This window comes from Bos taurus, chromosome 13, assembly GCF_002263795.3.
Source record: "Bos taurus isolate L1 Dominette 01449 registration number 42190680 breed Hereford chromosome 13, ARS-UCD2.0, whole genome shotgun sequence".
Classification (NCBI taxonomy): Eukaryota; Metazoa; Chordata; class Mammalia; order Artiodactyla; family Bovidae; genus Bos; species Bos taurus.
In genome coordinates, this window is record NC_037340.1 from 16,946,551 (window position 1) to 16,961,774 (window position 15,224).

General features: G+C 45.6%; 1 protein-coding gene across 1 annotated transcript in view; it reads left to right on the plus strand.

Moving 5' to 3' along the window:
• The first annotated feature begins 857 nt into the window (after nt 1–857).
• The window catches only part of PRKCQ (protein kinase C theta), a 152,690-nt gene continuing 138,323 nt past the window's right edge, over nt 858–15,224 (plus strand). Inside the window, exon 1 of the mRNA XM_005214141.4 lies at nt 858–1,058. The gene's annotated coding sequence lies outside the window, so the exon portion shown is untranslated. The remainder of the gene's footprint in view (nt 1,059–15,224) is intronic.

Genomic DNA, 15,224 nt, shown 5'->3' on the forward strand with positions numbered 1-15,224 from the left:
CCCCAGCCTGCCAAAAGGCAGCAATGGGAACTAAGTTACCAGATCCTTCTGGGCCTCAGGTTTTCTTCATCTTTAAAAGTTTGGAACTAGCTGTGGTCTGAGGTCTTTTTTAGCTGACAGTCTATACTTCCGTGATCAGAAGCCAGCTGATCCAAGCTGAGGCTCTTCCATACCTTTTTAATCTCCCTCTCAAAAACAAAAACAAAAAAAAACAAAAAAAAAGAAGAAGAAGAAATGGACTATTGTTCTATTTCTTAAGCTAATCTGGGTTTAGTATATTAGAGCAACAAGCACTTTAACCAAGTACATTTTAATCATTTTGCGTAATAAATCAGAGGGAACAGGCCTGCAGTGCTGGTAACCAGTAGTCTATCCTGAATGAAAAAGTTATTCTCTACAGCACAGAACAAAAGCACCCCACTTATCCTCAGCAGGACCATCAGGACCACCAGCCAGGCGTGAAAATCCTCCAATGACGAGACACCGGTAAGACGTTACACTGCAGCTTCAAGGGCTGTCAAGTTTAAAGCAATGCTACTTAGGAAATGATACCAAAAAACCCCCAAAACGGTGCAGAAACAAAGTCAGAGGTCGGGTTATCCAGCACCAAATCTTTCTCGGGTGGGGCAGTTTAAAAGAACAGGGCACACCAGCCCTTTCTAGTGGAAAGGCTGGCAAACAGCTGAATTTTTTTTTTTTTTTAATCTGATGACCTTGATCCTTCCCGTGGGAAGGCTCGTTTCGCTTTTCGGTTGGGTTAGATGGAGAGTCACGTGGTCTCGGGTGCCTCTGCCCGCGCGCAGCTCAGCATCCCCGGCGCGGGGATGGGACCAGGTCTCGAGGCCCGAGCGGCTGCGAGCGGAAGCGCGGGGCGCAGCGCGGGGCGGGCCCCGGAGGAGAGCGGCGCGCGGCGGGCGGTGCGCGGGCCGCGGCTCCGGGGCGGGCGTCCGGGCAGCCGGCTCGGCGGCGGGGCCTCGGGGTGACGAGCGCCCCCTGGCCCGCGCCGCCCGTGCCCGCGCCGCCGCCCAGCCGCGCGCTCTGGCCGCCGCCACCGGCAGGTAGGTCCCCGCGCGGGTCGCCGACCGATCAGGAGGGCAGGGCGCCCTGCAAGGGACGCGGGGAGGGGGGCGGCCACCCACCTCGGGCTCCGAGCCGGTCCAGGACGGGGCAGGCGGCAGGACAGTGAACTCGGAAAGGGCGACAAGCGCTGCAAACTTTGGGTCTCGTTTCCGCGGTTTGTGGCGCGCGGGACGCCCGCGAGGCGCGGACCTTGGTTGGGTAGAGGCCGTCGGGGCCAGGGGCTGGGGCGCCTCCGCTTCCTTCTGGGCTTTTCTCTCACCTAAACTGCGGGGCGGGAGGGAGGGAAGGAAGACGGTGGCGGAGAGTTTACTGTTTCCCGCACGCCCTGGGAAGGAGAGGTGTGTGATGCGGTGGCAGCCTGGCCACGGAGGGAAATAAAGTTTTCTTGGCGTTTGCTCGAGAAGCAGACGGGGCTGCCAACATTCACTTCTAAACTAAGCCAAGTTTCTTTCCAGGGGCCTGGGGCAGGAGGAGGCCAGTTTTGATAGATGTCAGAAAACAAAACAAAAAACTGGTGCTCAATCCTGTAATCTTGGGGTGAGAGTGTTTTTTCAGCTTTGGGGGCCACACGTTAAGAAACTAGAGTTAGTGCCTTTATTTTATTCGGTTCTCAAGAGCTCGGGTTATCAGTGTGAAATGGACCTTTCACGCTAACAACTCGGCGCTCCCTGCGGGCGGGCGCGCCTGGATGAAGACAAGCTCCGGGGCAGGCTCGCCTGGGAGACGCTGGGGTTTCTGCAAGGAGAAAGCTTTGTCCCTGGGCTTGTCCTGCTCAGAGTGGTGCTGATAAAAGATGATTCAGTGGTGGACCGAGCTGACCAGGAGGGGGCTGGTGACACGGGGAGAATGAGAAGGCGCCTCTCTCCTTGTCCGTGGAATGGTCCGTCCCCGGGTATGGAGAACGTGCAGGTCCCTTTCTGAACATAGGTCTGGTTGTTGCTCCCCTTAACGTTATTCTCTAGAAGCTGTGATCACCACCGTCCTTTCCTGGTGGAGAAATTTGATAGACAAGCCCTGTTAGTAAAATGGTGGTGCTCCACTCCCACCCCACACCCCAATCCTGTGAATCACCATCTTCATTTCCCCCCCGAATTTATCTTTTAACTCTTGTAAAATGGCAGTCTCACCGCCAGTGCTTTAATCTTTTTTAAAAAATGCTGTGTCTCCTGGGAAGGAGGATGACATTTACTAATTTGGTTGCAAATTACTTCTGAAGTTGGTGCGCGGCTGTTTAGAACCCCTCGGAGATTAGCGCTATTGTTTGAAGCAGGTGTCTGCGGCAGACTCTTCTTAGTCTTTCTCATGTTGATTGAACGTACATATATTTAAAGATGCGGCATAGGAAGAGCTTCTTAAAAACCTTCAAAGCCTCAGCTGTGGAACTCCTCCAAGTTAGCAATTAAGTCTAAATTAAGTTGGTTTGTTTGGGGTTTTTCCCCCCCCCTCATAAACTTTTCTCTGATTTCAAGAGCGACCTGTCCCCATGGCCAGCCTTTGTTTCGGCCCTCTGTGATTTTTCTTGTAAGCTTTTAAAATGTAAACTTCCAGGGAGGACTCTCGTCACCACCCTCCGCCTTGTCGTGTTCACTTCCGCCACCGTCTTGTGCAGCGGTGGCTTGGGATGGCATGTGGCTCACGGGCAAGCTTCTTTGTCCTCCCAGATCCTTCTCCCTTCTGCAGAAATTCCCTATTGTCTGTTTGAAAGATACATAGGCCAGTGACTAGAACTTTCTTTTGTTGAGGTGCCCCTGGCCTTCCATTTATGCAGAGATATTGTTCAGTTAGTCACACCTTGGTCCTTCTTCAGATCTCAAAGGTGCCTTTCAACACTGAAATGAGCTTTCTCTTGTTTGTAGCAGGTCCTGCGGGGGTTTGGGGGGGCTCCCTGGAATAGCCCATTCCTCTCTATTTCTATAAAGGTCCCTCTTGCAGTTGTAATATATTCCCTCTCTTCTATGGAAAAGAGGCAATTCTTCTGTGTAGTGAGTCTGGTGTAGTGAGTCTGAAATTCCATGTGGACTGGGTCCAGGATTTTTTCCAAGAGTGTGGCCTTATAGTACAAATCTGTAACTGACATTCAGGAGTAAAGCTCCACAAAATCTCCTTACAATGTGGAATTTGATGACAGGACATTTGCCTTCCTTTTAAAATAGGAATTGGAATTAGTACTACCTGTTCTGAATGCATTTGCTTTGGAGTTACTGATTGTGTTGCTTGCCTCTAAAAGTATTGTTGATGTAGTCATCTAATATAACCTTTAATAAGAATATTTTTGATTTCAGATGACATCCTTTTTATAGGGTTCAATCTTTTATCATTTTTCCCAAGTAATTTTCACAGATCATTTCATTAAAATAAAAAAAAAGATTATATGATAAAAAGGACCAGAGAACACAGATGTATCATGTGAGTTCATATTTATATAAATTTATTGCCCCAAATCAGATTGTAATTATAAGCAAGGGAATTAGTCTTGTGACAACATACATAATGTTAAACTCATTCTTTCTGTTTGTGTCTATTAGTTTGGAAGTTTAAGTTTCTCATTTTCAAGCAGTCATGCATCCAGCTTTGCTTCTTAATTCCTATTCTAGCTGTCAAGGCAGAAATCAGGAGCAAATCATAGAAAAACATGATGTTGAGGCAAAAAGATTAATTACGAGGTGTTTCCTTGCAATAATGGAAACCTCTTTCATTATTTTAACCTGTCAACCATTTGTACACGATTATTCACATTGCTCAGTCATCTGAGGATATCCTTGAGACCAAATGAGAACCAGAAGTTTCTGAAATTAAGAATAGCACAGCCAAAGCCTGGAATCATAGATTTCTGCTCTGGGATTAAATCAGCAGATATTCAAAGCCACTCACTCTGGCAGTACATACTCTATAGGCCGATGTTATCTTTTGATTTTTTTCTTTGTTTGGTTAAAAAAATTTTTTTTATTGGTGTATTGTTGATTCACAGTGTCGTGTTAGTTTCAGGTGTATAGCAAAATGATTCAGTTGTACATGTGTCTATCCTTTTTCAGATTCTTTTCTCATACAGGTAATACAGAGTATTGAGTCTAGTTCCCTGTGTTATACAGTAGATCCTTGTTGATTTCAACTGATGTGTATGTCAATCCCCAGCTCCTAATGTATCCCGCCACCCTACCCCCAGCATTTCCCCTTTGGTAACTGTAAGTTTGTTTTTGAAATCTATGAGTCTGTTTCCGTTTTGTCAATAAGCTCATTTATATAACTTTTTTAAAAATTATAACTTTGAATTAAGCTAATCCTATTCATGGTAATCAGAGCTAACAAAAGCAGTAAGACATGATTTATTGATGTATTAGTATTTATAATTTATGTGCCAGATATTATATGGCACATAATTTTACTTGTATTTGGTAAATATTAGTCTCATTTAATCTTTGCAAAGTTTTTATAAATTTGATATCACCATCATTGTCATTATCCTTGTTAGCATTCGCATTTTGCAGTTGGGGAAATGGAGGCTGAGGGAGGTTGAGTCACTTGCCCAGCTCTTAACAGCTGATAACTGTTAGAATCAGGCCTGTGTGATTGCCAAGCCTTGCCAAAAACCACAGAGCTGGATAACCTACCAATTAAATTTTGTAAATTGTGATAAAAATACACCTGACAAAATCTGCCATCTTAATCATTTTTAAATTTTAAACAGGTCAGTGGCACTGAGTACATTCACACTGTCATGCAGCCGTCACCACCATCCATCTGCAGAGCTCTTTTCATCTTGCAAAACGGAAACTGTCTACCCATTAAACATTAACTCCCCATTCCCCCTTCCTTCAGCCCTTGAAACCTCCGTTCTACCTTCTATCTCTGAATTTGGCTACTCTAGTTCCCTTGTATAAATGGAATCATACAGGATTTATCTTTTTGTGAGTTGCTTGTTTGACTAAGCTTAATGTCCTTTAGGTTCATCTGTGTTGTAGCCTGTGTCAGAATTTCCTTTCTCCTTAAAGGCTGAATTATATTCCATTTTATCTACCATTGGTTCAATGGACATGAGTTTGAGCAAACTCCAGGAGATGGTGAAGGACAGGGAAGCCTGGGTCACAAAGAGTTGGACACGATTGAGCAGCTGAGCAACAACAGTATCTCCCACAATGTATCTACCACATTTTGTCTATCCAGTCACCTGTTCATGGTTGTTTGGGTTGCTTCCACATTTTGGCTTAGGAATAAGGCTGCTGTGAATATGAGTGTAAAAATATCTCTTCAGATCTCTGCTTTAAGTACTTGTGGCTGTATACCCAGAAGTGGAATTGCTGGCTTAGATGGTAATTCTGTGTTTAGTTTTTTGAGGAGCCACCACGCTCTTTTCCATGGCGACTGCACCATGTTGCATTACCACCAACAGTGCGGGAGGGTTTCAGTGTCTCCCGTCTGCGCCCATGCTTGTTACTTTCTGTTTGTTGAGTGTTGCCATCCTAATGGGTATGAGATGGTAACCAATTAACATTTTACCAAACCATTTCGTGCCCGACCTCAGGGGTTCATGGGTTGATGCTGCTTCTGAATTCATTATTTTTTTCCCTATCTCATCCTGTGCTTACGTCCCTTTTTATTTTTTTCCTCTCTCTTTATTTCTTTTAACCTTGAAACACCCCAGACTTACAGAAAAGCTGTAACTACAGTACAAAGGGGAAAATCCTTTTATCCTTTTAACCCTACTGATGATGTCTAAATAAGTTGCTGACTCAATACCCTATCACCTTATCAGTTCTTTCATGCATATGTCTTACAAATAGGAACATTCTCCCCCAGAAGCAGAGAACAGCCACAAAATTAGGAAATGAAGTTAATATGTCCCCTTTTTTAGTGCAGAATAATTGGAGGACTTAACGACTCCAGCATCTCCTGCAGGACTGGGGAACCCACGGGCAGAAGGGTTTCTGCCCTCTAGAGAGGGCTGCCCCTACTTACACGAAGTACCTTGTGGTTTAGCAATGAGCAGTTGTTGAGAATCAGTAAGCGTGGCATTCATTGTAATGATGCTAAATGTGCAGAACAGACCCTTTGCAGACCTAAAGGTTATCTTCTTGTATGTGACCAAAACAAGACAGATTCCCAGGACAGTGGAGAAAATCAGAAAGTTGATGGTTGTGCTTTCATCCACCAAGTTTTTGTTGGGAGCCTCAGAGCCACACGCTGCTGTGTAAGCACGGGCGAGATGCAGGCAGGTAAAGGGGAAGTTCTGAGTGTGATGACTTCATCATGTTATGTCAGTTTATAATATTACCATGCACAACTATGCTGTAGACTCATTTGTTTCCTCTTCGCCAGTAGACTCCAAAAAGGCTGGCATTTCCCTGTAGCCCTTTTCCCAGCACCTACAGCAGGACTGGGGCCCAAGGAGCCCCCAGTGAACCCCCAGTGCAGAATGAGTGTGTACATGCTGTACTGGGCACACACATGGTGCCAAGGGCACACTAGATCTGGGCTGTCTGGGAAGGCATCCGGAGAAAGTGGCAGCTCAGCTGAGACCTGCTGTGCGGGTGAGGATGTTTTGGAAGGTGGGATTGCATTTTAGGATGGCCTGTGAGCATGACATTCTAGTAAGGCGAAGGACAAACCCTGTCTGGTTTGAGCAGAGCAGTGAGGGAGGAGAATGGGGTGAGCCCTGACACTTCCCTCTCAAAGTGTGTTGATCACTACCACATCAACCGCTCTTTAGTTGAAAGTACGAAGAGTGGACCCTTAATCACCCTTGGCTAGCCTACCCTGTTACCCGTCTCCAGCCCTCTGCATTGTTCACACTGGGCATATGCTAAAATAAGCATCTAGCCGGTAGAGTCTTGTTGCCAAGATTTGGGTGAGTTTCCAAAGGAAGCCAGGCTCTGAGAATTCATGGTCAGATGACTCTTCACAGCCCAGGTGAGCAAGAGGCCGAGTCTTTCATGAAAGTCAGCTGACATGTCTTTCTTGCAGTTTGGGGAGAAATTCATGTCAGCTGTGTGGTAGCGTTTTTAGAGCGGTAGTTTTCAACTTTTTCCATTCTGTGGTCTGTTAATGTACTGTTTGCAGTGATATAGAGTTGGGCCTCTCATCTAGTGTTTTTTAAACTGCAAAGCACAATCATTATTGGATTGTGAGATTTGCATTGTGTTGCAACAAGCAAATCTTTAAACGTGAAATGGAACAGAAAAGACTAGCATGCGTTTCACATAGCAAGAGTAAATAATTCATGAAATTTGGGATCATGGAGTTTGGGACATGTGTCTTATGATCATCCTAGACCCATGACCTTTAGTTTTCTGTAATGTTTCTTTAGGTTGTAGAGTCATACACGCTCTGGCCTGGAGGGAGGCAGAGGAAAGTGATATTGGTTGAATGGGCATCATGCTGGGTTTCTGGGTATGTGAGACATTTTCTCCTCAAGTCCTGCCCATTGAGTGGCTCATCCACAGTTTATAGAGATGCTGAGGTGGGTTGAGGTCAAGAATCTTCATCACAACAAATGACTAGCTGTGAACTCTGATCTCTCAGCTCCCCAATTTAAGCTCCTTTTTCTGCCTCTGTGGGTTATATTCCCAAAGTTTGTTCATCAGTTGGCTGTTTGGGGAAGATGTCATCTCAAGAGGAGAGTCTTATAATCAGATTCCACTTTTGTTAAGAGGAATACGGACTTTGGGATGTGCCCTGTCAGCTTCTTAAGGAAAAAAAAAAGAAATCACTTAGAAAAAAATAGTATTGATTCAACAGACCAGAGATTGTGGGGCCTGAAGTCAACAAAGATGAAAACAGCCCCTCCGCCCTCCCCTTGAAGCTTCCCCCACCCCCCTGCTCAGGCTGGGAGCAGCAGCTTGGGTGGAGCCACATGAGGTGATGTTCTTTTCTTTCCAAAACTGGGGTTCCCAGGTCCACAGCAGAGTCCCATCTCCTTCTCCCGGAGCCGGAGGCTGCTGCACTTCTACTGGACAGAATCATGTAACTGCAAATTCGTGGCATCAGGGCTCTGTGATTTGCAGCGTCAGCCAGGCCCTCCCTCAGACTTTGCCCAGTCAGCTCCCTGCCCCTGTATAGTACAGCAACCATTTCAGACCGTCTCCTGCCGCCACCATCCCCTCAGCCTGCTTCGCTGAGAAAATCGGAGTTTCCCTGATGGAAACAACCTAACCCTGTGATGACGGCTCCATGCCCAGCTCTGGATCTACCCTCCCTTCCTGTCTTTTATGATAAAAAAACAGAAGCCTCACCTTCTAAGGTTCATCGTCCACTGATGCTCTGGATTCCGTTTCTTCCTCCTCCATGGAAGGAGGAGGAATCTCATTCTCTTGATTATCTCGTTCTGCATCTGTATTTTCCTTATGGCCCCCCCTCCAGCCCCCCGCCTGGTCCCACCTCACTGCACAAGCATGCTGAAGCCCCTTCCTTCTCGGAAGAAGAAGGCCATCCTTCTTCACCTTCCTCCAGCCATGGCCTCCTTCCTCCTCTTCACAGCCAGCCTCCTCAGATTGTCCCCCGCCCCCGCTGCTCTGTCCTCACTCCCTGTCGTGGCCACAGATATCTGGCCCTGTTGCCTCTGGGGATCTAACACATTCATGCTCCCTTTTACTTTTTTTGTTGTTCAGCCACTAAGTCATGTCTGACTCTTTGCAGTCCCACGGACTGTAGCCCATCAGGCTCCCCTGTCCATGGGTTTTTCTAGGCAAGAATACTGGAGTGGGTTGCCATTTCCTCCTCCAGGGGATCTTCCTGGACCAGAGATTAAAAGGCAGATTCTTTACCACTGAGCCATCAGGGAAGCCCTCCCTTTTGCTGACTCTTGCTCAATTCCACTCCTTTCTTCCTTGACTTCTCTGCAGCAGATGGTGTACTGAGCACCTCTGCATTCTCGGAGCAACACCTTCATCCCACCCCTGCTTCCCATTCTCCTTCCTTCCCCTCTTCGGCTTTGCAAGCTCTTGCTCTCCCTCCTTTCCCTTGGAAGGTTGATGTTCCTCTGGATTCTCACTCTGTGGGTAACCTCATGCTCACTGACCTGAACAGCCATCCCCTTGCTGACCACTCCCTAACTGTGATCTCTCCAGAGTCCTTTTGTGTCTGTTAAATGGGTGTGTCTAATACCACATGCCTCAGACTGCTTGCATGGTCTTCCCCTTTCTCTTCCCACAAGATAACCTCTTTCCCGTTCTTTTCTGTCTCTGGCGCTGTTTCACCTGTTCTTGCACGAGCAGAAATCCAGATGTTTTCCTTGACTCCTCACCTCCTCATTTCACCCCAAGCCAAGTTCTGGTAGATGCACACCCCTACATATCTTTTTATTCCATCCACCTTTTCCTGCCCTGACTCAGGTCACCACCATTTCTCTTCTGGATCACTGCCAGAACCTCCTCCCTGGTCTCTGTTACTGTGGGTTATTCTCCACTGTGCAGCTGGGAGGATCCTTGTAGAACCCAGATCTGAGCTTGTCACTCCTTGCTTTAAACTCTGCAGTGGCTACCCAGTGTTATTTGGAATGAAACCTGGACTCTGTAACATGAATGTCGTTCAGTTGCTAAGTTGTGTCTGACTCTTTGCGACCCCATGGACTGTAGCACACCAGGCTTCCCTGTCCTTCACTGTCTCCTGGAGTTTGCTCATACTCATGTCCACTGAGTCAGTGATGCTGTCTAACCATCTCATTTTCTGCTGCCCTCATCTCCAATGAATATTCAGGGTTGCTTTCTTTTAGGATTGGCTGGTTTGATCTCTTGCTGTCTAAGGGACTCTCAAGAGTCTTCTCTAACACCACAGTTTGAAAGCATCAATTCTTTGGTACTCAGCCTTCTTTATGGTCCAACTCTCACGTCCTTACATGACTACTGGAAAAACCATAGCTTTGACTATTCGGACCTTGTCAGCAGTGATGTCTCTGCTTTTTGATATGCTGTCTAGGTTTGTCACAGCTTTCCTTCCAAGGAGCAAGCATCCTTTAAGTTCATGGCTGCAGTCACCATCTGCAATGATTTTGGAGCAGAAAATCATTTGGTGCAGAAAATAAAAATGTCTGCACAAGTGGGATCATCAACTCAGCAGGTTTTGCCTGTGGGTTTCTAGAATTACCTAGATACTTTCTACTAGAAGTTCAGAGTTGAAGGTGATAGAAAACATTTTACATGCTTAAAGACAACTTCTTACAAGGGAGAAACTCTGTCCTCTGTCTCCCCATCCCTGTGGTGGGCTTTTCTCCCCCTATCACCCTCCCAGTTTCTCACCTTGTTGAGAAATGCCAGTAATGAAAGGAAAAGAGACTGAGTTAAGAATGATAAGGAAACAAAAAGTAAAACTGAGATATTCCAAAATTTCCCCCTACTAGCAAATGGATGAGGCATTGAATGCAGATATACAGAGAGCTCAAAATTATTTTAGTAAAAAGAAAATGTCAAAGGATAAAAGAGATTAAAATTTAACAAAACGATGTTTTTAGGATCTTTCAGAACAAAACCATCATGATCTTAAACTTCATTAAGAAAGATAAAAAGATAAAAAAGATCGAAAGTGACGGATGAAATTCAAGAGTTAGGATGATAAAGGCCTGCCAAAGATTAAATAATTGAGAGCATTCAAAGAAAAATGTCTTAAAAGTAGAGAGTAATAAATTCGTTTAAAAAAATATTTTTATTGGAGTATAGATGCTTTACAATGTTGTGTTTCTGCTGTACAGCAAAGTGATTCAGCTGCACATATAGATATATCCCCTCTTTTGGGGTTTCCTTCCCATTTAGGTCACCAAGTTGAGGAGAGTTCCCTGCGCTGTGCAGTAGATTCTCAGTAGTTATCTATTTCATACATAGTCGTGTGTATACATGTCGAAGAGTCTGACACAGCTCAGCAACTGAACAACAATGATGTACGTCAGCCCCAGTCTCTCAGTTCATCCCGCCCCTACGCCTGCCTTGGCATCCTTACATTTCTTCCCTGCATCTGTGGCTCTACTTCTGCTTTGCAAAATATGATCATCTAAGAGTCATAAAGGAGATCAGTCCTGGGTGTTCATTGGAAGGACTGATGCTGAAGCTGAAACTCCAATACTTTGGCCATCTGATGTGAAGAACTGACTCATTTGAAAAGACCCTGATGCTGGGAAAGATTGAAGGCGGGAGGAGAAGGGGACGACAGAGGAGGAGATGGTTGGATGGCATCACCGACTCAATGGACATGAGTCTGGGTAAACTCCGGGAGTTGGTGATGGACAGGGAGGCCTGCTGTGCTGCAGTTCATGGGGTCGCAAAGAGTCAGACACGACTGAGCAACTGAACTGAACTGAAGAGTCATAAATTCTGTAGGGCAACGTTCCCCAACCATTTTGGCACCAGTGATCGGTTTTGTGGAAGACAGTTTTTCCATGGACCAGTAAGTCAGGTGGATGGTTTCAGGATGATTCGAGAGCATTACATTTTTTGTGTCCTATATTTCTAATCTAATGCCACTGATCTGACAGAGGTCTGTGGCCCAGAGGTTGGGGGCCCTTGCTTTAGGGGATTTACTGAAAGGTGGAATAACCAAAAATATGAAACCAGAGGAGGAAAACCCATACTCTTTTAAAGAAGATTAAAATTAAATCCCAGCAGTAATAAAATGAGCATGTGCATGGGTTCCCAACAGCTAGTAAGCCATGGCTAAAACAATGTTAAGACGGGAGCTTAGGGTTTGGGCTTATACCTCAAAAGCCCATGTCACCTCAGTGGGATTTTAGAGGCAATTTTTAAAGTACACTTCTGCATGTATGCCATCATGTTTTGGGGGAAATGCTCTGTGCGTTCCACTGGGACGGTTCCATCCTGGGGGAGGGGGTGGGCCGTCACACCAGGGCAACCGAGGAGTTATGCTCATCTTTGGCTGCCAAACAAGGGAGATGCTTTTAACTGTATGAAGCTCAGCATCCCTGCCCTCCAGAGCTCAACGGAGTCTCCACCCAAAGCATTCTGCTTTCCTCTGGGAAGTGAGAAGATCAGGTGGTACCTGGGTGGATTCCTCACCTTGTTTATGGAGCCTCTTCTCCACCAGGGTCCATTTGGCAATTACCCAGGAGAGAGTCCTTTCCTGTTACATCTTTTCTATGTAGCTTGTGATGTGTGTCCTCTCCCTATTCTGCTTTCTTGTGTCTCTGGGGATTTGTGATTCTATCTGGCTCATAAACAGAGCTCAGTAAAAATATTTTATCTAATTTTTATATATTTAGCTACGCTAGGTATTAGTTGTGGCATGCGGAATCTTTAGTTGCAGCATTTAGACTCATAGTTGAGGTAGGTGGGATTTAGTTCCCTGACCAGGGATCGAACTGAATTAGATTCAGGGATCCCCTGAATCGGGAGCAGGGAGTCTTAGCCACTGGACTGCGAGGGAAGTCCCAATAATGATACTGTAATTCAGTTGTTATCTCCTGAGAAAGCTTGGTCAGTGACCTTGTTGTTGTTCAGTTGCCAAGTTGTGTTCGACTCTTTGCAACCCCATAGACTGTAGCACACCAGGCTTCCCTGTCCTTCACTATCTCCCAGAGTTTGCTCAAATTCACGTCCATCGAGTCGGTGATGCCATCCAACCATCTTATCCTCTGTTGTCCATTTCTCTTCCTGCCCTCAGTCTTTCTCAGCATCAGGGTCTTTTCCAGTGAGTCACCTCTTCGTATCAGGTGGCCAAAGTATTGGAGCTTCAGTTTCAGCATCAGTCCTTCCAATGAATATTAAGGATTGATTTCCTTTAGGGTTGACATACACAAAGGACATACACCAGGTCTTCTATTTCCTTCTCTTCTTAAACTCTCAGCACAGAGCTCAGACTGCATCGTCACTTGTGGAAGCTAGGACATCTCCTCATCAGAGAACAGATTTTATTTTTCTCTCATTGCCAGCATGAAGGAGTCTAATTACAAATGTCATGTTTTTCAGGACCTGCTCATTAGTACTAAGAGCTCCGAGCAGTGTGACGTTTGCCCATGTGCTTACGGTGAATGTCAGGGGTCTGACTGAGAAGTGGTGCATGGGGCCAAGTGCATTATTACACTCCGGTGCATTGCCTGCTGTTTGGCCAGACTCTATACCATGGCTGCCTCCCTCCCCTCCCCAGCCCTCCACCTTACTTCCAGGTCCCTTGCAATGAATGAAGACACATGGGAGTTGGCATGCAAGGGTATTAAGAATCCAGATTAGATTGTCCTTCTCCATAGCAGAGACTGGAGAGAGGCTATAGGATCTTGGAGCAACTTTGCCCTGCCTTGGTCCAGCTTTTCCACGGTCATACAGTCTTCCTGAGCTGTTTGGGGTAGGAGACTACTGTTCTCTGACCTGCTTGGCTGTGTTGACCATAAGATGAGTGAGTTGGATAAGGGGGGGTCTCTAGAATTCCTCCTGATCCTAATATTTTGTAGCTGTTCGGGGAGGGTGTCTTTTGAGATACACACATTCTACTCACACCAGGATTTCCCCCAGGCACCTGGGTGGTGCAGTATCAAATACATGTCATGGCTCCCAGCCTGTAGTTAACTCATTCATTAGCCTGGGTGTAGAATACAGAGTATATTATGTCCCCTACATATGAATGAGTTCTGTTCTGAGTGTGCATTCATAAATCTAATTTGTTCATAAATCCAACAAAGTTAGCCTAGGCACCCAAATAACACAATTGCCTGTATGTTGTTGTTCAGTTGTTACTGTTCGTCTAGTCAAGGCTATGGTTCTTCCTGTGGTCATGTATGGATGGGAGAGTTGGACTGTGAAGAACGCTGAGCGCCAAAGAATTGATGCTTTTGAACTGTGGTGTTGGAGAAGACTCTTGAGAGTCCCTTGGACTGCAAGGAGATCCAACCAGTCCATTCTGAAGGAGATCAGCCCTGGGATTTCTTTGGAAGGAATGATGCTAAAGCTGAAACTCCAGTACTTTGGCCACCTCATGTGAAGAGTTGACTCATTGGAAAAGACTCTGATGCTGGGAGGGATTGGGGGCAGGAGAAGAAGGGGACGACAGAGGATGAGATGGCTGGATGGCATCACTGACTGGATGGACGTGAGTCTGAGTGAACTCCAGGAGTTGGTGATGGACAGGGAGGCCTGGCGTGCTGCGATTCATGGGGTCGCAAAGAGTCGGACAGGACTGAGCAACTGATCTGATCTGATCCTACTCTCTGTGACCCCATGGACTGCAGTGCACTAGTCTCCTCTGTCCTTCACTATCTCCCGGAGCTTGCTCAAACTCAGGTCCATTGAGTCAGTGATGCCATCCAACCATCTCATCCTCTGTCACCTCCTTCCTCTCCTGCCTTCAGTCTTTCCCAGCATCAGGGTCTTTTCTAATGAGTTGGCTCTTTGCATCAGGTGGCCAGAATATTGGAGCTTCAGCATTAGTCCTTCCAATGAATATTCAGGGTTGATTTCCTTTAGGTTTGACTGGTTTGATCTCCTTGCAGTCCAAGGGACTCTCAAGAGTCTTCTCCAGCAACTCGAAAGCGTCAGTTCTGGCACCCAAACTTCTTTATCAACTCTATAGTAACTGTACTGTAATAGGTTTATAATACTTTTCATGCAAATGATACATAGATAACAAATACAAAAAAGAAAACATGTTAAATCTTACAGTACAGTACCTTGAAAAGTATGCCAGACATGTGAACTAACTTACATGACTGGACATGTGAATGCATGTTCGCATCTTTGAAAGTTCACAACTTGAAGGTTTGTATGTAGGGAACTTACTGTGTTACCAATGGTTGGAACATGTGCCTCTTCACCAGTAAACAGGAGAGCAGTCACCCAAACACTGAAATCATTCTGCTCTCATTTTAAATTTTGCAAATTGAAGCTACCTATGAAAAAAAGGGCAACAGCGCATTTTTCCTTCTCCTGTGTTAGTGGTGGTGGTAGCACAAGAAGTCTGATAACAGCCAGTTCTTCTCAAAATGCTGATTCTTTAAAAAGAACACCTTGATTTCCTCAGTGGACTTTGTTTTTGGAAGATAAGCTCATGAGGAATAGCAGCCAGATAGCATCTTCTCCACTCTAAGAGTGGAAACTCTTTGTTCTTCTGCATCAGTCATTGGAGAAGAAAAGTAAATTATCATGTATTTTTAAATGATTGAATTGCATTACTTCTTTTTTAAAAATATTTATTTACTTATTTATCTTTGGCTACACTGGGTC